The sequence below is a fragment of the Phoca vitulina genome, unplaced genomic scaffold (assembly GCF_004348235.1).
Source record: "Phoca vitulina isolate PV1807 unplaced genomic scaffold, GSC_HSeal_1.0 scaffold12, whole genome shotgun sequence".
NCBI lineage: Eukaryota > Metazoa > Chordata > Mammalia > Carnivora > Phocidae > Phoca > Phoca vitulina.
Genome location: NW_022589715.1, coordinates 26,169,870 through 26,190,982, shown reverse-complemented (window position 1 = coordinate 26,190,982; position 21,113 = coordinate 26,169,870). Strand labels below are relative to the sequence as shown.

The 21,113-nt window shown below is 43.2% G+C and overlaps 1 protein-coding gene across 1 annotated transcript in view; it reads right to left on the bottom strand.

Annotated features, from left to right (window-relative positions):
* The window catches only part of ASPRV1 (aspartic peptidase retroviral like 1), a 109,199-nt gene that overhangs the window by 53,773 nt on the left and 34,313 nt on the right, over positions 1-21,113 (bottom strand). The window contains exon 7 of the mRNA XM_032410785.1: positions 466-548. The gene's annotated coding sequence lies outside the window, so the exon portion shown is untranslated. The remainder of the gene's footprint in view (positions 1-465; positions 549-21,113) is intronic.

Below are 21,113 nucleotides of genomic sequence, written 5' to 3'. Positions count from 1 at the left end.
GGGGTAGAAATCAATTAAATGTTATAATAATGACAGAAAAGGTGATCTTCAGGATGGGAATGACCAATGTATACAACACTGCTGTGGTCAAATTGTGAGGTCGTGGGGAGTAGGAGTGGGAAGGAGGCCACAACAGAAAGTTGAGTTTAGACAGAAAAGGTTCCTTGGTGGACCCTGCAATGCTTTAGCCTTCGATTGACCCTAGCCCCTAACAGCCCCTAGGGCAGGTGCTTCAGTGAACTCCTAACCTTACTCAAAGCCTCAGGGGTGGGATGGGCTGTAGAGGACAGATACTCACTGTGACCTACAACTTCTGCTGACTACCTGGGTCTGCAGTAGCCAGCCTGTCAGACAACAGAAAACAGAAAACCGATGCTGCAGTGACACTGACCACACCCAAGGCCAGTTGACTAGGCATGTTCAAGTGCATTAATAGGGTGGGTTGGAACAATTTAAAATCCGTACCATACCAGCTGTTTGGTGGTCCTTACCAAAGTCAGCCTCTGGAGGACAACGCAGATAGGAATCCGCAACAGAGAACTGAAAACCTACAAGAGTAAGAAAGAGGTGCCGAGTCACAGGCACTTCCTAGTCCAGGCTGGTATTATGATTTGAAAGGCCCTAAGGAAGGTCCCCACACCCTCTACCTATCTAGTGAAATTATGCCTATAATCCCCAAATTAGAGTTCTCTTCCTTTCACTGTACTTCCACTAGTCTGGGCAGTGCTGGGTGAAGCTAGGACCAGGGTTACTCTGAGCAGTTGGCACTCTTCCACCCCAGTACAGAGGAAGACTCTGAGGAAGAAGTGTGATGGAAGTAACAATGGGACACAGCTTTCTAATATTGCCAGTTACTGATTCTATTGCTGGTCTAGACTTCCAGGTCTCTCTCCCTAACCCCACCAAACCTATTTGGGTTCAATATTCAGAAACAGTAAGCTGCTTCTTCAAAGTACCCACCACTCCCTGCAACCGGAGACCTACTAAATCAGGTTGCTCAGCATGTGCTCTATGTAGGCCCAAGGGCTAGAGGTGATTAACTCAAGACTTCCCCCTGCAGCTGCCTCTGTATGCGGGATGGAGTGAGGGACTTTGGAGGTGACACAGTAGAAGCCTGGTATATTTTGATGTGATCTGTCAGGCCCTTAGAAGAAGTCCCCCTTCCAAAAATATCCCCCCTACTCCAGACCACCTGGCACCTAAAATTTCATTAGAGGGCCCTTAAAGTTACTCAGTAGGTTCCCAGAAAAACACAAAGATCTCAACTCGGGGTGAAGGTGGAGGATTAGTGAGAAGTCACATTAGAACAATGAACGGCAGCCTTGGAATTCCTAGATGAGGGCTTAGGGATGGCAATCCAGTGGGAAGAGGAGTGAGGGTGGGGAAGTTGGAGGGTTGGGAGTATCTATAATAAAAGTGCATTTTCATAGCAAATAGCTTTTAATCACATCAAAATCAATCCCTCCCTCCAACCCTTAGTCATTTTGCCTGTCAGAGGCAGGCAAACACCCAAGGCTGAGCTGAGGAATAAAGGAATTCTCCGCAGCGTCTTCTCCCTGGAGGAGGCCAAGGACAGGAGTACAGCCCCTTGGGCCAAGAATGGCAGGAAAGGAGCACGGTAAATTGTGGGCTGGATTGCCCAGTCACATGATGGGATCTCGCTGCTTCTTGTCACGTAATCTCTTTTTCCCTCCTCCTCTGGTCTCTCCCTCTCCTCCTTTCCCCTCCCTCTGCTCTGTTTTGATTTAGTTAAAATAGATGCAAACTCTGGTCTTTTCTATTTTTAATACCTAGCCATTACATAATCCACAACGTAATTGCTGACTTGAGAAACTATTGGCAAGAGTAGAAAATCCCCAGAGTTTTAAACAGGAAAAGGATTATTACAGCACAAAAGCCTTTGGCAGTTTTACTGACTGGTAAACCGTCTGTAATCGTCACTTGCCAGTGGAAGTCACATGGGCCCTGGGAAACACTCTCCCCACCTCAGGGAAAGCAGGCTTGGGGGAAGGGATGAACCATAGCCTAAGCTGGAAGGAGGCTGCTTTGTGTATCCAGGCAGGGGGTTGGGTGGGATGCCTGGAGCTCCCGCTGGGCCCAGACACCAGGGCTAAAGGAGTGAGCTTCAGGTTACCTGCCCTCCCCAGGCCACCTTTTAACTGCTTTTGTTCCTTGCTAAGAGTGAAGTCTCCAGCATCCGCATCCCTCTTCAATTTCCTGGAATCTTCAAACAGCCTCCAACACACTCCTGAGCAAGCCTTACTCAGAGTGGACTATCCCGTTAAATGTATGATTTTATTAAGACACAGGAGCAAGGAAGACTGCTTGTTAATCACAGAGACCTGACCTACTCCTCTGCTTTCCATTTATTTCCATCCACCATACTATTCAATTCTTCAATAAAATGAGCCAATAAAAATATAATAACTAGAGATTTGGTAAAGGGTTGGAAGGGGAGCAGATTTTGCCACCCCAAAATATGTCTCTTTGGCATAAGGATTTTTCTGAGCTAAAAGCAATCAAAACACAGCAAATTTAGGAAAAGCTCTTTACCTCCCCCCTCAACTGCCTAAATTTACATTGGAAGGGGGCCTATACCAGGACACTATTACCAGAGATACCTTTTTACCTAAGAAACTTATCTGCACAAAAGGACAACCTTTTTTTTCCCAAACATCTCCTCTTGTGAATGGCCTTCCTTCCCTTTGTATCCCCAGACCTCTACCTCTTTCCTTAGCTCAGGATGTTATATAAAACTTCAATTACTTGACTGCCCTTTGGGCCTCATATTTTTATGGGGCTCCCATACATACAAAATTTGTTTTTCTCCTGCAATCTATTTTATATCAATTTAGTTATTAGACCAGACAAACATTCTAGGAAGAAAGAAGGGAACATTTTCCCGCCTCTCCAGATTTCACAACCAAATCAAAATTATCTCATTAAGACAAAATTGTCTGTATGTGTGTTGGGGATATCGCTAGTGTAGGAGATACAGAGGGGACAGGGATAGCTTTCCCTGATTTTGCCAATTCTGCCACAGTCCCATCCCCAATAATTGAGGATAGCCAGTCCAACTTGGGTACCTACAGGTGACAATTCCTTCAAAAAATGTTTGCTGAGGGGCACCTGGGTGGCTCAGTCAGTTAAAAGTCTGACTTGGTTTTGGCTCAGGTCATGATCTGGGGTCATGAGATTGAGCAGGGCTCTGCACTCTGTAGGAAGTCTGCTGGAGATTCTTTCCCCTACCCTCTCCCTCCCCCCCCCCCACCCCCCCTCCCCCCCCCCCCCGGTTCTCACCCCCTCACTTCCCCTTCCCAACACACACACACACACTCTCTCTCTCTCTCAAAAAAAAAAAAAAAAACCTTAAAAAAAAATGTTTGCTGAATGCCACACATTTAACCACCTGCTATGGACATAAGAGTGAGCAAAATCACTGCCCTCATAAAACTGCCAGTTCAGTGAGAGAGATGGACATTAACCAAAATATTACATAAAAATATCATTACAAACCATGATAAAGGCTTATGGAGGGTAACGTGTAGGGCACTAGGGGCATTTAGATCAGAGGGACCTGATAGGGCCTGAGGGTTCCTAGAATATTACCCTAGGGACTTCAGGGTCCTTTTAATTCAGCATCTGATCTTCCTTCCCTTCCTCCTCCCTCCCTCCTTGCTTCCTGTAGTAAATATTTACTGGGTTTTTTCCTATGTACAGAGGATAATGCTAAGTTCTTTATATGTATGGTCTCATTTGGTTCATATAACAAACTTACAATTCAGTACTTTAAGACAAAAGGGTCTGATGAGAAAGGCCAAACCACACTTTGTTATGAGAACTATATACAATTCATAACATGAATTAAGACTCTATTGGCTGCAGGTGACAAATATCCCAATCACACTTTCAAAAATAAAACAGGAAAGCCTGGACTCATGTAAATGGCCAGAGTGAGACTAGCATAAAGCATGGTTAGATCCAGGTGCTCCAAAGATGCCACCTAGGCTCCGTCTCCAACTCACAACTCAGCTTTCACCTGTGCTGGCTTCAGCACTCCCCCTGGGGTGTCAAGATGACCACTTGCAGCTTCAGAATTATGCACATTCTACAGGCTTGGCAACTCAGTTGGAAAAAAAAAATGAGAACTCACTTTTTAATAGTTCCAACAAAACTCCAGAGTCCTTAATTGGCCTGGATTTGAGACCATACCAATGTCAACTGCTGTTCTCTGATTGGCAGTCATGTGTCCTCCATCTAGAGCCAAGGGATAGACCTGACCCCACCAGAATCCAGTCTGAGAAGAGAGAAGGACATGGCCCTCCCAAAGGAAAATCAATATGCTCTCACCTAAGAAGAGAGAATGCATGCTGGGCCGTTCAAGTCCACTAATCTCTATTGTCCTCGAAGTATGGAATTACAGTGGATTTTAAGACTATACCATATGTTCCTCCATCAATTGGGTATTCCTCCCTAAGAAGTGAGCAAGAGTTCTCGTTTAGTGTGACACTGGCTGGATTTGCCCTGGTCCTACTCCAGCTGCTCAGAGACCTTGGCTTCTTGCTCTGAGGCACTTATTGGAGTCTTAATATTTGCTTACTTACTCAGAGCAGTCTCCAAGTCCCAATACTTTGTGGAAGACTTTTCTGCCTCCCTTCAACTCCCAAATGATGTGCCCTACTCAGTCCTGGTGTGACCAGCAAAGCTGCAGTTCTCTTGCTCTTTGACCAGCATCACAGGGTCTGTGTAAATTATAGGGAGGAAAGGGAATAAGAAGCCCTTTGTTGGGAAGTTTTGCTTCCCTTTTGGAGTCTGAACTGCGAATGGCTTCCATTGGGCAGAAAGAGGAATATCAGGGTAATTCCTGGAACATCTAACAAATAGACCTCCATAAGAAGGATCCTGCGGGAGGATCAAGGCTAAACATTCTATGAGTTATACAGCAAGCACTACAATAATCAGCTGCAACCACTCTGTCTGTGGGCATGTTTTAAAATCGGCCTGGATCCCCCCACCCAATGATCCTCCCACAATGTCTGCAAATTCCCAGCAGCTAATGCTCTAAACAGCCTCTTTTGGTTCTGACTCCAGCTCCTGGTGGATTTTTTTTATCTCACTCACTGAGGCTGATCTCTTCTTTCTGATCTGAGCTGTCCCAGAGGTGGGACTCAGTTCCCTTTTTCCATGCGCTACCAAAAAAGAAAAAAATACACATACACAACCTGAATCGAAACACTGTGTCTTCATCAGACCTTCCTAAAGTTATGAAGAGACAGAGTGGTTTTATATTGTTACCATTACCATGCTCCGTGGCTCCTTCACCCTCTGCAGACACTGCTTGTATTTCCCTTTGCTCAGGAAACTAAATTCCCCTTATATTATTCAGAGCAACCTAGCTCTCCATCCCCCTTCCTCTGACATCCAATGCCCCATACCTAGAGTCAGCCCCATTGTGAACTATCCACTCCAGGTTCCACACCTGACCAGCACTGAGGAACAAAAGGAAGTTTTGAACTTCACTCTCTCAGCACCACCATTCTGTACTGGTGAGAGAATGGAATGATTTTTTCCCCCTATGAATATGAATTAGGCCACCCCTCTTTCAAAAGAACTGGCTGGAGTCAATTTTGGTTTTAAATAGGTTTCTATTATACCACTCTATGTAAACTCACCAGCTCACAGAAAAGCCTATGTTACTAGTCTGATACAATCCTCACACATCCATACTGAGGTCTACTGACACTAGTAATGTAATTAAGGAAAGCGGAGCTTATGTCCCAAAAGTGTTGCCTGTCTTTGAAAGACAAAGAGGTTTTTTGGTCTTGTGCCACCCTGTGATGGAATTCCTCTTGTTTCCAGGCTAGAGTTCTAGAGCCTCAAAGTCCAGTGAAATAGGCAAAACTAAGCTATTTGCTTCAAGGTTTCCTTTCACCTAGGTTGGTGGGGGCCTGAGACCAATACTAAAACTGGCTGAGAGGCTTCTCCAAAGAAGAGGCAAGGACAAATGCAAGAAGCAGGTTTTCTCCCAAGACTGAGGCTGGCCCTAAGTCTTGCCTACCTGGGCCTTATCAGGTAATTTTCCTTTTTCTTCCAAGGGAAGGAACATCAAAGCCTTCCAACCAGAGGAGGTCTCAGCCCCTTCCACTGCCTCATAGGCAGGAGGCAGAAAGGCTCTAGAAGGCTGTGAATACCAAAATGTAGCAAATCCTAGGAAAAAAGAATTCTGAGCTTTGAATTCCGTTGTTCCTCACACCAAGAAGTACAACTGTAGACACCATGGCCCAGTAGCCTCCTTCAGGAATTTTTTTTAGTTTCTGGGAAGGGAAAGGTAGTGAAAAGCCTCTAAATTCTTCTCAGAGACTAAGATTTATAATACTAGATAAATCTTTTACATAAGGGGAAGACAAAAGTTGACATTTCATTCATTAATACTGTAATTAGAAGAATACAACCTTAAATATTTTTTAATCTATAGGAATCCTTTATAAAATTCAAAACAGAATAAATACATTCCAAATCAAATAGGAATGTTTTTAAAAAGTAAATGGGAACATTCTATTCATATTCCTCTGCACTTGCTCCTTTCACTGACAGAGAAAGTTAACTTCAAAGTTTTCACATCTGGGGCACCTGAATGGCTCAGCTGGTTAAGTGTCTGACTTTTTTTTTTTAAAGGTTATTTATTTATTTATTTGACAGAGAGAGACATAGCAAGAGAGGGAACACAAGCAGGGGGAGTGGGAGAGGGAGAAGCAGGCTTCCCGCCAAGCAGGGAGCCCGATGCGGGGCTCGATCCCAGGACCCTGGGATCATGACCTGAGCCAAAGGCAGACGCTTAACGACTGACCCACCCAGGCGCCCTAAGTGTCTGACTCTTGATTTCAGCTCAGATCATGATCTCAGGGCTGTGAGATCGAGCCCCGTGCTGGGCGTGTAGCCTGCTTGAGATTCTCTCTCTCTCTGCCCCCCAACCCCCAACCCGCTCATGGACATTTGTGCTCATTCAAAAGAAGAAAAAAAAGTTTTCACAGCCACAGAGTATTTCATAGTACCCTATTCATGGATATTTACCAAGACAGTGAACATTCCTATCCAGAGAAGTCTGTGCTCATATCTTAAATGAAATTCTAGTTTCATCTGGAATGGATGAAATGGATATAAGCATTTTTTTAGATGAAATTACAGTTTACCCTGTCGTGTCTCACCTACTGTATTCTTACCCATTTTCTATTGGGTCTGTCTTTTCCTTATTGATTTATAGAAACCCTTTATAGATTATAGATATTAATTCATCACCTATTACATATATTGCAAAAATTTTCTCCCATTCTGTGGGCTGTCTTCTAACTTTGTTTATGACTTTTGCCAGACAGAAGTTTCTCATTTTTATGTGGCAAAAGCAGTTAAAAACGATTCAGAAAGTACTGTCACAGGAGCAGCACACCCCGAGCTCTGAGCCACTAGCCTCTTCTGCTGGCCACAGGAACTCAATCTTGCTTGAGTTCCTGTGATGAAATGGCTGATTAAGCAATCATTTTCTGAGCTATTCACATCTGGCCAGGGCGGTGGTGTAAATGAATCAAGCAAAGAACGAGCAAAAATTATTGTAAAGACTTTGTTTCCAGCTATTTGGAGGCTCTTTCTTAAACGTTTGGAATCATGTACTAACAATGTCAAAAGAATCCTGAACCATTAAAAACCCAAAAACATCTTTATAAACAAAAATCTGAATATTTCCAGACTCTTTCAAACTGTGTGGGCTTTAGGGCATTATTTGCTGTCACTGTGGAAGGAAAAATAAATTCCAGACCCCACAGGAATAGAAAGCTTCAAGAGTCTATTGACTCGTGGAGTTTTAAGCAAGAAACCTTCAGTTTCCCTTCAGCCTCTCACGGATTAGCACTGACTCAATCTGATCCTGAACAGTTCAAAAAACGCTCATGGCCAAATGGGATTTTCCCTGCGAAGAGCACTTAGTCCCTATTCTGGCAAACTCTGCCTAAAGGTCCAGTACTTTGTGGAGGTTGTCCCACTTGGCCAGAATATCTCTCCTCTCCCCCAACATCACATTTAGGCACACAGTGCAAAATGTAGGCCTAAAAGATGGTTCTGGCCTCCTTCCCCACTAGTTGGAACCTGGCACTCCCTGAGGAACTTGGTTCTGGGCAATGAAGATTCTGCCATAAAATCACTCTTCAGCACCCAGTGGTACCAAGAAGAAAAACAGATGGTCTGTCTCAATGTGGCTTCAAAGCCATTATTCCTACCACCTTACAAAAAAAATCCTTCCTTTGCCAACGTCTATACCAAACAATTACACTCCTCACTGCTGTCAGCTACTGACCTCTCGGTCATCAAGACCTTTGGCCCCTTGATCACAGTGTGCCTTTACACTCCAAGTCAGACCTCTGGCCTGGTCATGACCTCCTATATCCTTCTATATTTCTACCTCTCCTTGTCTTTACTACTATAGTTTCATTCTTCAACTTCATTGAGATTTCCAGTCCCTTGACACCCACCCCCATCATTTTGCTGCCTATCAGTCCTCCTCTGGAGTCACTCCTTTCTCTTAACCACCTTGACAAAAACCACTTTGCTACCAATATTCTAGACTCCTCTTACTCCAAGTCTTCCACTTGGATCACAAAATACAGCCCCTATTTGAATACAAATGTCCTCAGTTGCTGAACACTGCTAAAATAACCATTAAGTCATGAGGGCTGCTCTTCCTCTAGAAAGTCATCATCTCCAACATTACCTGGGCCTTCAGCACTACTCAGCTATCCACCTACATGTCTTCAGATCACTATTAGCTCAACAGCTTTTAAAAACCATGTCACTGTCCCCATTATCCCACCTGCTCCCAGCAGATGACTTTAATTTCTTCTGTTCAGGGGCGCCTGGGTGGCTCAGTCGTTAGGCGTCTGCCTTCAGCTCAGGTCATGATCCCAGGGTCCTGGGATCGAGCCCTGCATCGGGCTCCCGGCTCCGCGGGAAGCCTGCTTCTCCCTCTCCCGCTCCCCCTGCTTGTATTCCCTCTCTCGCTGTGTCTCTCTCTGTCAAATAAATAAATAAAATCTTTAAAAAAAAAAAAATTCTTCTGTTCAGAGAAAACAAAGCCCAACAGAAGGAAACTCCAACTTTCTGTCTCCCCCAAATATTCACAAGTCCCTCTGTCCCATCACATCCCTTGCCCCTATCAAATAAGACTTGAAAATTCTCAGCAGAGTGCTAGCAAAAGGTAGGAAAGCTATAAATGGTGGTGGTGGTGGTGGTGGAGTTAAATTCAATGGCAGCCTTTGTCCTTTGTTCAAATCAAGTTTCATCGCTCCACCAGTGTTTAGGATACAGTAGACCCTTTCCCTCAGGGGCCCTGCTCAATTTTTATTTCTCTTTTCTATCTTCAACTTCTCCCTCTTAACTAGCTCTTTCTCCCATAGCACAAGGACATGCTCCAATCTCAAAAAAAATAAATAACCCAAGGGGCACCTGGGTGGCTCAGTTGTTAAGTGTCTGCCTTCGGCTCAGGTCATGATCCCGGAGTGCTGGGATCAAGCCCCACATCGGGCTCCCTGCTCGGTGGAGAGCCTGCTTCTCCCTCTCCCACTCCCCCTGCTTGTGTTCCCTCTCTTGCTGTCTGTCAAATAAATAAATAAAATCTTTAAATAAATAAATAAATAAATAACCCTCCCTAGGCCCTGTGTTGCCCCTTCACGAACTGTCCTCACTTCATAAATAAGCTTCTTGTTAAGAGTGGCCTCTCTGTCCATAGCCTTGCCTCCATTCACTAGCTGCAGAGGTACTGGCTAGTAAAAGATTGGACTGCTCTTGCTCTTACTTGCCAAAGGTCTGTTCCTTGGGAAAAAAATTGCTTTAGAGATTAGCAAAGAAGCATAGTAAAAGGAAATACATTATGTTGCTATTCAGTTTTAATAATATGAATGAAAATAAATAAATTTTAATAATATAAATGAGATTTATCTTCATATCAATACTACTTCTGACTAGAATATAAGCAAGATTATTTAAAGTGTTCTTTAAAACAAAGAAATGTTTTGTTTGTTTTCCCAAAACTATCCTGATTCTCTAGATCCAAAAACTAGAAACAATCTCTCCTCTGAGTTCCCACAGCATTGGTCTATATCTGTCATACCCTACCACTTTATCTTGAGTTATCACAAAACTCTCTGCAGTTAATAAATATTTGATAAATGAATAGAATTTACAAGTACCTATTATAGATCAGATAATTCTAATCTAATCTAATCAATCTAATCAACTAATTAAATCAGGCTGCCTAAAGAACCTCTACTGACATTTTGCTAACTTAATATAAGGCTTTTTTCACACATTGAATTTAATAAAGTTACATTCAGTCACTCATATCCTATAATTTAAGTTTTCACTTACTTAAATGTACCTTGCAAAGTTTCAAATACTGAGGTATTACCATGTCGTTTTGGGTTCAGTCCGAAAGGACTAAGGTAAAAGTCAATGAGGCAGGAATTACCCAATCCAAGGGTTGTGAGCAGGGCATTCAAGGGGAAGGAATGCATCTTTCCACTCCCTCACCTAAAAAATACCCCAAGAAATGCTCCTCCCGGAGGGACTGAGACTTCCTCTCACACAATGTCTGCTCCCCTCTGCTCCAATTCCTTTCAGATAATCTGAAAGTCAGCTCCTCAACAAAGGCACAGCTTTGCCCTTGTTGAACCTCCCAAAGTTTGCTCATATCTGAAACAAGGAAGTTTGCCTAGAAAATCTCAAAAGTTTTGTTTTTTTTTTTAAGTAGGCTCCACACCCAGCATGGACCCTAGGATCAAGACCTGAGCTGAAATCAAGTGTGGGATGCTTAACCAACTGAGTCACCCAGGTGCCCCTCAAAGGTTTTTTAATGTAAATAACTCCACGCTACTTACAGTGTGAAAATCAAATTTTATTTTGAAAAGCAGGTTCAATTTTGAAAAGCAGGTTGAAGAAACCCAGTGGTAAATCCTTTTGTGATACTGAAGAATCTTCATATTCCAACCACCCCCAACATAACTGTTAGATCATCTACGTGAGACCAATAATTCTCCTAAAGCAGGACACAGAGATTGGTATCAGGAGCTTCATCCAAAGCACTGACATTCTTGCCCCCCAAAGTCCCTCTGAAGAAGCCAGTCCTTAAATCCTTATTGAGGCAGAATTATGGGCTTAGAGGACTGTGCTAAGGGCAAAAAGGTGGCCAGGAATGCATGCCAGGAAACACAGGGCAGGGCCAGGTGACAGGCTCCAGTCCCTCTGGAGCCCGAGCCAGAACCTCCCAGTTTGCTTTACCCTCACAGACGGTGTAATTTCCAGCAGGGCTAAAAATCGCCAATGGCACACAGCCAGAGGGCAGGGCCAGGCTGGGTACACAGAAGCCAGCAATGAGCCAGAGAGGCTCCTGATTTAGAATCCAAGCAGAAAAGAAGAAGTGTGGTGGAGAGCCTCCCACAGAGGACTTATAAAGTAGCTGCCCTCTTTGGGTAAGATCCAGGTTGCCAATAGGAAATCTCTTACCTCCATGGGCCTCCTCACTTGTTCCATAGTCTTTCTCAGCAGCCTGATCTTTTTAGAAGGAGAGATCATGTGGCTGGGACTCAAGGGACACCAGCTTACTGATTTTGGAAACATCTCTCCTCTGTGGAGTCACCAGCTCACAGAGCAGAAATTTCCCATGGTACTTGTTTCCTCTCTCCCTAATACAAAATCCAAGTGCTGAGACTAGTCCCAGAACCACCCAAGTCAAACTATAGTACAAAGATTGTTCTACATAGCTCAACATGCCTCAGAGATAAAGATTCCTTCAGTCCTTTCCTTACTCACTCATTCATTCAACCTCAGTTTTCTGACTGGCCACATGCTCCAAGCACTGGGCAGCAAGAATGCCTTGCAGAACTCTTAGCAGACACCACTCTAGCAATTGCCCAAGAACCTCTCTAAAGTGGACCCTGTTGGTTCAGAATTTCTGACTGGAGATAACTGCCTTTTATGTTTATGCTATCAGAATGGGTTAGCTAAAATATTTAGTTGCATAAATATGATTGTCAGTTGGAAAACTGAAGTAACTTGAGACTTCTGATTTTCTACTGATTAAAGCAGGTCCTCTTAGGATCTCAACTAGTTAGTGCATACATGCATAAGTGAATTAACATGTGATTCCAAACTTAATGACTTCACAAATATATTTTTTTCATGTAATTAAATCAGACAAGCCCTTCCCTCATGGGTCTCAGTCAATATGCTTCTACTGTATTGCTTTCAAAAAAATGAAGCCAGAATTCAATAAACTACGAAGCCACCACACTAACTCTGCTGTAACCAAACTGGCCAGCCTTACTTCCAAAACACCTCAAGCTATTTATGAACAGATTAGGACTTTTTATCCCCCTTAAATCAACAGAACATCCCACATTCTCTGGTTTAGAGGAATGTCAGGACCTACAGGGCCGGAGGACAGGACGATGACCGTGAATAGCATGGTATCTTCCCTGGCCCTCTTCTTCCTTCCACCTCTTCACTGTGGGTATCCCTAGCTCCAGACTGCCACTTTTACTCTAGTCTTTCCCTCCTTGGAAAATTCATCTCGAAGAAATGCAAAGTGGAGATATGAGAAATGGAATTTGAGGCCTGAATACCTGAGTCTGAGTCCTAATTCTACTCTCTGATTGAGATTCAGTGTCCATATAAAAGAAGAAAAAAAATAATGCACAGCATACAGGACTTTGTTAGCCATGTCACTATACAATGGCCTTCATAAATTGCAGAGTGATTTTTAAATAATGTTGTGGCTGTTGTTTTATTATGGTGATTACTGCCCACTCCTACCTCTCCTCAAGCTCTACTCTCAGGTTCCAGTTGAGACCACTGCCACACACTCCTCTCCAGGGTCTGTCAAGACTACCAACAAGAAAGGGAGAACCAAGATAAGACCACCCCTCCCCTAAACATCTCAAGGGTGTCAAATTTAGAGTCCCACTCTTACTTATTGCCTCTACTTTAGAAGTACCTTTTCCTCTAAATGGGAATCCCCAATCTACAGAATACTTCCTTTTGGATGTACCTCTGGCCCTTCAAATTTAACTCCAAGAAAAAAATCTGTCTCCCCTTTCTAGAAGAGTGGTTCTCCTTTCCAGTTACCCCCTTTCTGTCATGATGAGTAATTTTCCAACTTCACAGGATAGACACACACCTTGGCATAATATAACTGTGGTTTTGGCCCACCCACCACCCTCAAGTCAGAATCTATTTCCTTTTTTTTTTTTAAGATTTTATTTTTCAAATAATCTCTACAACCAACAGGGGGTTCAGACTTAGAACCCTGAGATCAAGAGTTGCATGTTCTATCAACTGAGCTAGCCAGGTGCCCCTCCTATTTTTTAAATGCCTTTTTTTTTTCCTGAATCAGAAAAGATAATTTCCGTTAACAATGTGTTGTATGATTTTTTTAAGATTTATTTTTATTTATTTAAGGGGGGTTGGGGCAAAGGGAGAGAATCTTCAAGCAGACTTCCCGCTGAGCACAAAGCCATGAGATCATGACCTGAGCTGAAAACAAGAGTTGGACACTCAACCGACTGAGCCACCCAGGTGCCCCTGCTGTATGATTTTTTAAAAATATATACACATAGCTATTGCTGTATTTATTTCAACTGAAACAGATTCATATGCTATTTATTTTTTCATGTATATATTATAGCCATCTTTATGTATCAATAATTATAGATTTACTTCATTTATCATTGTATGGATTTACCAGTTTATTTGGCCAATCCCCTATTGATGGCCATTTTGATTGTTTTATAAATTCTGCAGTGACAAATATCCCCATAAATATATCCTGTACATTGCCCTGGGGATAAATACCTAGAAGTCAGATTGCTGGTTTAAGAATGTGTGTACTTCAGGAGCATCTGGGTGGCTCAGTGAGTTAGGCATCTGGCTGGCTCAGGTCATGATGTCAGGCTCCTGGGATTGAGCCCTGCGTCAGGCTCCCCGCTCAGTGGGGAGTCTGCTTGTCCCTCTACTTCTCCCCCTACTCATGCGGTCTCTCTCAAATAAATAAAATCTTAAAAAAAAAAAGAGTGTGTGTACTTCAAATTTGATACATATTGCCAAATAGACTGTATTAATTTAAATTCCCAGAGTATGAGTTCCTGTTTCTTCAAACTCTCGCCAGCAATAAATATTACTTTTAATATTTGTCAATCTAACAGTTGAAAAATGATGTCTCATTTCTATTTGTGTCTTCTAGATTATAAGGTAAATACCCTTTTTCTATGGGTTTTACAGGTCATTAGTATTTATTCTTCTATGACTTTGGCCTATTTTCTTTTTGTTTTTGTTTTGCTATTGATTTATAAGAGCTTTGTGCACACTGAGATATGTTGAAAACTTTTTTTTTTAAGATTTTATTTATTTATTTACTTGAGACAGAGGGTGCAAGAAAAAACAGGAACAGTGTGGAGGGGCAGAGGGAGAAGGGGAAGCAAAATCCCCACTGAGCAGGAAGCCCAATACGGGGCTCCATCCCAGGACCCCAAGATCATGACCTGAAGGCAGGTGCTTAACCCACTGAGCCACCCAGGTGCCCCAAAAACTTTTCTTAACCAGTTTGTCATCTACTTTTTATGGTGTTTGTTTTGCCTTTTTTTTTTTTTTTTTTTTTAGCTAATACACTGCACTTTTTCCTTTATAGTTCCTGCCTTGGGTGCCATACTAAAATAACTATTTTCAGGGTGCCTGGGTGGCTCAGTCGGTTGGGCATCTTCCTTCGGCTTGGGTCATGGTCTCAGGGTCCTGGGATCAAGCCCCACGTTGGGCTCCCTGCTCAGTGGGGAGTCTGCTTCTCCCTTTCTCTCTGGCCCTCCCCCCTGCTCATGCTCTCTCAAATAAATAAAATCTTTAAAAAAATAAAATAACTATTTTCAAGTACACTTATTACTTTAGTTTTTGTGTTAAAAACCTTTAATCCATCTAGAATATGTTTTGCTAGAAGGTGAGAGGGATTTTTTTTAATGGTTAGACATTTACCCTAAACACTATCCTTTCCCACTAAAACCTAGATCTGTTTCTGGACTTTCTAATCAATTTTGAGCTCTGCTCACCAACAAAAATTCTTATTTCCAGGGCACCTGGGTGGTTCAGTCGGTTAAGCGTCTGCCTTCGGCTCACATCATGATCCCAGGGTGCTGGGATGGAGCCCCGCATCAGGCTGCCTGCTCAGTGGGGAGTCTGCTTCTCCCTCTGTCTGCCACTCCCCCTGCTTGTGCTATCTGTCAAATAAATGAATTTAAAAAAAAAATCTTTTAAAAAATTCTTATTTCCAGTTGGAATATTTTTTTCATTGCCCACAACAAGTTTTATGTAGACTGCTACCTATATACACAATGTTGTCCTTGCCTGGAACATCCTCTTATCTTCCTTCCACAGATCCTTCAAAGCAAAACCATTTCTGAGGTAAGAAGTAGTAAATGCTGGGGTGCCTGGGTGGCTAAGTTGGCAGAGTGTGCAACTCCTTATCTCAGGATCATGAGTTCAAGCCCCACATTGGGTATAGAGCTTACTTAAAAAAAAGAAAAGAGAAAAAGTAGTAAATGCTATTTAAAACAAGAAATGTGGGCACGTGGGTGGCTCAGTTGGTTAAGCATCTGCCTTTGGCTCAGGTCATGATCCCCAAGTCCTGCGCTGGGCTCCCTGCTCAGCTGGGAGTCTGCTTCTCCTTCTCCCTATGCCCCTCCTCCCTGCTTGTGCACTTGCTCTCTCTCTCTCTCCCCCCCAAATAAATAAAATCTTAAAAAATAAAAATAAAACAAGAAATGCCTTTTTAAAAAAAATTTTTATTTACTTATTTTAGAGAGAAAGAGAGCATGGGCAGGAGGGGCAGAGGTAGAGAGAGAGAGAATTTCAAGTAGACTCCACATTGAGCTTGGAGCCTGACATGGGGCTCAATCTCATGACCCTGAGATCATGACCAAGAGTCAGATATTTAACTGACTGCACCACCCAGGCGCCCCAAACAAGAAATGCTTTCAAAGGAGAGAAATAATGTAAAAGAACACATCAGAGGTTCTACAAATACTTTGTGTGGCTAAAGAAGAGGATGAACTTTTTACTCAGCAGACCCATTCCAGTGGGCTTTGGACATACGGAAGGAAGTTTGGGAGAGTAGAATTCAATTGCTTTGCATAATAGAGTAAGAAGTATCTGGGATGCTAAGGGGCAATAGAGTTAGGAAGATTTGCAGAGGAAAGATACGATTATAAGAGGCCAAAGCCATACAAATGCGTGATATGAATAATGATGAAATCCTAATGGAGAGGTAGACAAAATAAAATACTTTAAGGGACAGTGATAGCCAGTATTAGAATTTAAGTTGCTTGCTTTGTGGCAATGTAAAACACTCTACATTACCCTAAATCTTTAATAAAGTCTGCTATACACATAAAGGCTTTAGCTGGGAGATATCTGAGTTCTACATCTGGGTGAATATGGATGGAAACAGGAACAGCATGCTTGAGATGGTAAGACCATCTATAATCTGAACTAATTTAGTGGAAGCAAGAGCTCAAAATTAGAATGACCATAAATAGATGAGCTCCCAGGAATTTGAAGAATCTGGGTGAAGGAATCAGACTCTCTATAAGCTGTAGAATGACACTTTGAGCCAAATTTTTAAGGGAAAAGATGGTTCCAGCTAACTAATGGGATACATTAGGATACTCAATCCTCAGAAGCTTTTAAAAAGGACCAAACTATATGAGGTTCAGTGGTGATTTACAGAAGAAACCAGTGGGGGAGGTGCCAATTACACATGCTCCTGTAGAGGTGTTCTGGCCCCTACCCTACTTAGTGTGTCCTCGGTCAACTCTCATCTCTTCCATGAAGCTTTCTCTCAAGGTTTCAGCTCTCAGATGATTCTTTTCCAAAACTTCCATTTTACCTAGAATCTGAACCTCAGTGTAACTTTAATTGTTCTTTTTTTCCCTATTTGTTACCTTCTCTATTAAATTCAACTACAGATGCCTTGTAGACAAGAACCCCAATAAGAGAGAGAGAGAGAGTGTCCACATGCACAAGCGAGGGAGGGTGGGAGGGAGGGACATTCTAAACATCTTACATTACACTCAGAGCCTACTTAATTCCTGGTGGGGAAATAGTGGAAGACAGTGATGCATAAGCAAGTTTACTAATGACCCTGGATAGTGATGCTCCTAAGAACAAAGAAGGAGGAATAGGAATAGGAAGAAATAGAAGAATAGGGGGAAGAGGATGGCATAATGAAAAATATAATTTGGCTTGAGACATGCTGAGTTTGAAATACCTAAAAGCCACCCAGGTTATGATGGTAATAGTGTTTGGCCATCACGAATCTGGAATGCAGAAGAGAGATTTAGGTTGGAGAGGGAGATTTAAGAGTTTCTAACATATCAGTGGTAGCTAAAACCATAAGCACATGTGATATCACCCAGGGATAGTATATAGACGGAGGAGAGAAGGAGGCTAAGGATAGAATCTTGGGAAATGTCTTCATGTAGGAAGCCTGTTGGGGAAAACAAGCCTTCTACAGTTATATGAAGTTACAGTTACATTTATATAGTTATGTGCCAACTAATACTTATAATAGATGGACCAAATAACTGGCTCTATTGAAGACCTCTAAATGCCCATTTCAAGCCCTCTTTTGATCTTCCTGTAAGTGAGCTCACTCCCTGATCTTCAGTTAAAACTGGAGCATTTCAGAGGAAGTGGAAGGAATGGACATGGGCCCTGGACCAAGGCCCCTGTGGTGGGGCCTGTGGGTAGGAAGATGCTAATTACTAAATGAACATCATACCTAAGGGCAGGATCAAAGCTAAGCCTTTGCATATAGTTTGTTTCATGATTAGCTCATCCAACTGAGTTAAAGTTGGCCAACCAGAGATCTCACTCATGACAGTAAAGGCACATACATACATCAGGGTCTCAAAGGGACCTAAAATTTCTTAATCAGGAGTCTTAGAGATTTCTGTCTGCTTCAAGTGGTCTTTTCCTGGCTGTCCTGGTTGAGAATGGCATACAGAGAAAGCAGCTAATTTCCTCTTTGGTTACCAGCTCTGCCAGCTGGAGCTCCTGGCACTTGGTCATCCACCCTGCCAGATTTAAATGATCTCCACCTGCAAGACTGCCCTGCCTACAGTGCATGGGTTTATCTCCACTGAAGGGTTGAAAAAAATAATAGTCTGGACTACCCATGAGCTATAAAAGACGGATTTCACAGGCAAAGCAGAAAATTTACAATGCAATAATCATTCCATAAGAATGAGCTCCATCCCACTTGGCACTGATCCCATATGTGAAGTCGAAATCTTGAACTAGCAGTGAGACTTGAGACTGATGCTGAGATGAATACTCCCAGAGTGAGAAGGAAGGGGTGCTCAGGAGAGCCAGAGAAATCCTGGAAGAGGTAAAACCTGGGGAAAGCAGCCTCAGGGAAGCCTCCTTCCTTGGATCCAGAAGCTGATGATAGCATCATCCCATTCACTACTTCCTGTTTTAACTGGAGGAAGGAGGAAGATCTGAATGGGGGAGAAAGAATGTAGAATCCCTACCTCTTCCCCACCTTAGAGCTACACTCCAGATCAGAGCTGTCCTTATGCAGACGACACCCAGTTAAGTAGTCAAACACATGATGTGATTCCAGCAGAAAGACGTAAATACCAGGTGCTCAGTAGGCATTTGTTGAATGAAGAGACCAAGAGAGATTTCCTACCCCCAAATAGTGTTTTTTTCACCGACTGTCACATTACCTTCACCTGGAATTCCTCCATTTGATGTCCATCCCTTTAGGATAAAGCCTCATATTTTCCAAAACTGTGCTCTATCAAACACCATATTCTGTGAGATCTTAATATTCCTTCAAAAAAAATGGTTCTCTAGTTAAATAAGTTTGGAATATGTTATATTCTCTCCCTTTTGAAGCTTTATAAATGCATATTAAAAACTGTCTTTGAGGCAGAGGCAGTTGGAGAACTAGCATGAAATTCAGGACAGGCCCAACTAAGCTAAGAAGCTTGTTCCAGAAGTACAGCTGAGCAGACTAGCATGACATCCAATTAGCCCAAAGAGTAGCAGGCAGAGTTCAGGATAGTCAACAACTGGGAGATCTGTGCATGGGCAAGATTCTATCCACAGAAGCCTAGATGCAAGAAAAGTCTCTAGTAGGGGCAAGGGGGGGGGGGGGGAGTCTCTAGTATCAGAAGGGAACTGGCCTGAGAGAGGCTGGAAAGCAAAAGCCCCAGCCTCTGGTGAGGGGCTGACAGCAGAGTTATAGTCCTAGACAAGGCTAGAGGGTCCAGGCAGGGCAATTGGACAGAGCTTGATCCTCTTAGGAAAAAGCCAAAATAAAGGTGAGATGGAGGAGAGGCAGAGAGTAATGGAGAGAGCTGTCACTCACAGTATAGTACACCTATCCAGGAGTCCCCCCTGCTGGGGGCACTGGCTCCAAAATCCTGGTGATCAGCAGATCTAACTACATCACTAGATCTTCTGTATGGGGCTATGATGGTTGGGGAGAGATGAAGGGGTATATTACATCCAGAAACTCTACAGAGTTGTGCTAATTCCACTAAGGAGGGAGGCCCAGACCCTGTCAAACTTCAGGAGGTGAAAGGTGGAGACTATTCCTAGAATAGCCTTCTAGGGAAATGTGCTGGAAGGACCCCAGAGGCCTGAATGAAACCAAAAGTCTGAGCTAAAACAAAATGCTCTAGACTTAGGGTAGGAACGTGGACAGAGTAGAAGTTCAAGCCTGAAGGTGAAGGGCATCCATGAACCCAACTGTGAGGAGCTGGAAAAGGCACTGAGATTTGAGTTCCTTCTGTCAAAGACTCCCCAGGAGTCTTTGTGAATTCTCTGTGAGAATTCAGATCACAAAGGCTGTTTGAAAGCAGTGCTGGATGAATGATGAAGAACAGTCAACTAGAAAGGCTCTCTTTGCAGGAATTCAGGCCAAAAAAGTTGTAGATCTGAATCACAGGTGCTATTCTGGCAGCCTCTGGATTAGCTATTTTGGCTCCAGAAAGTTAGTGGACAAGAGGGAACTGCACCTTTGTGTGGACACCCCAAATGCTTTGTCATTGTTTTTGACATGGCGTATTTTGCTTTCTGGTTAAGCCCTATCTCAGCACAGCACATTGGGAAATCAAGACCAGAAGTTGTCTGCGACCAGCGGCCTCTGAGGAAGTGCCCTGCCCATGTTGTCATCAGCAACCTCTTTTGCGCCACCATTTTACATCACTTCTGGGAAGCTGCCTCCCACTTCCTAAGATCTGTGCCGGTCTTGTCTGAGGACATCACAGCAAACCACAGACCCAAAGGTCCTACACTTTACATTCTGCCTGTCAGCTGTTCTCCAGACAACATCATGCCTGAATACCCAGCATGCTCATGGGAAGTCTCTCCACCCAACACGCCCTCTTGGAATCATCCCCATCAGCCTCCATCCCCATCGACCTCAGCTGCTTCTCAGTCAAAACTGTAAAAAACACAAACTGTTTCTTTAGGGACTCAACTTCTCTTTTCAGGGCCTTTATCTCAAACTCAATAGTTTCTCCTTCCTGTCCCTTTGACTAGGGCCAAGTGCCCTTTCCTCTCTGTCCCTTAGTTCAGTTCTCAGAAATCAATCACATACACTCATTCACTCCTCCACTTACATGACCAAAATGCTTCACAATCAGACCCCTTCCTGGAGTCTCTTCATTTTTAATAGGGTCTTGAAGACTTAAATCAAGGGAAATAAATTTCACTTGTAGAATTCCAAGCACTAGCAAAGAGCTGAAGCAAGTCTTTGAGGGACAACACACATTCTTGGTGCCCCTCAAATTATACCACTTGACAGTCCAGCCTTGTCTCTTCTTATTCCATCACCTGACACACTCAAGCTGTCTCCTCTGCCAGCCCAGAGGCCAGGCTCCCCTGGACCTGGGCCAGCACCCAATGCCATCTGGTCTCCCTTAGAAAGGCAAAAGAGAGACACCTCTTGTTTACTCAATCATAATTCACTGAAATAGTCACATAACAGGTGTCACCAGCTCCAGAACATACAGTAA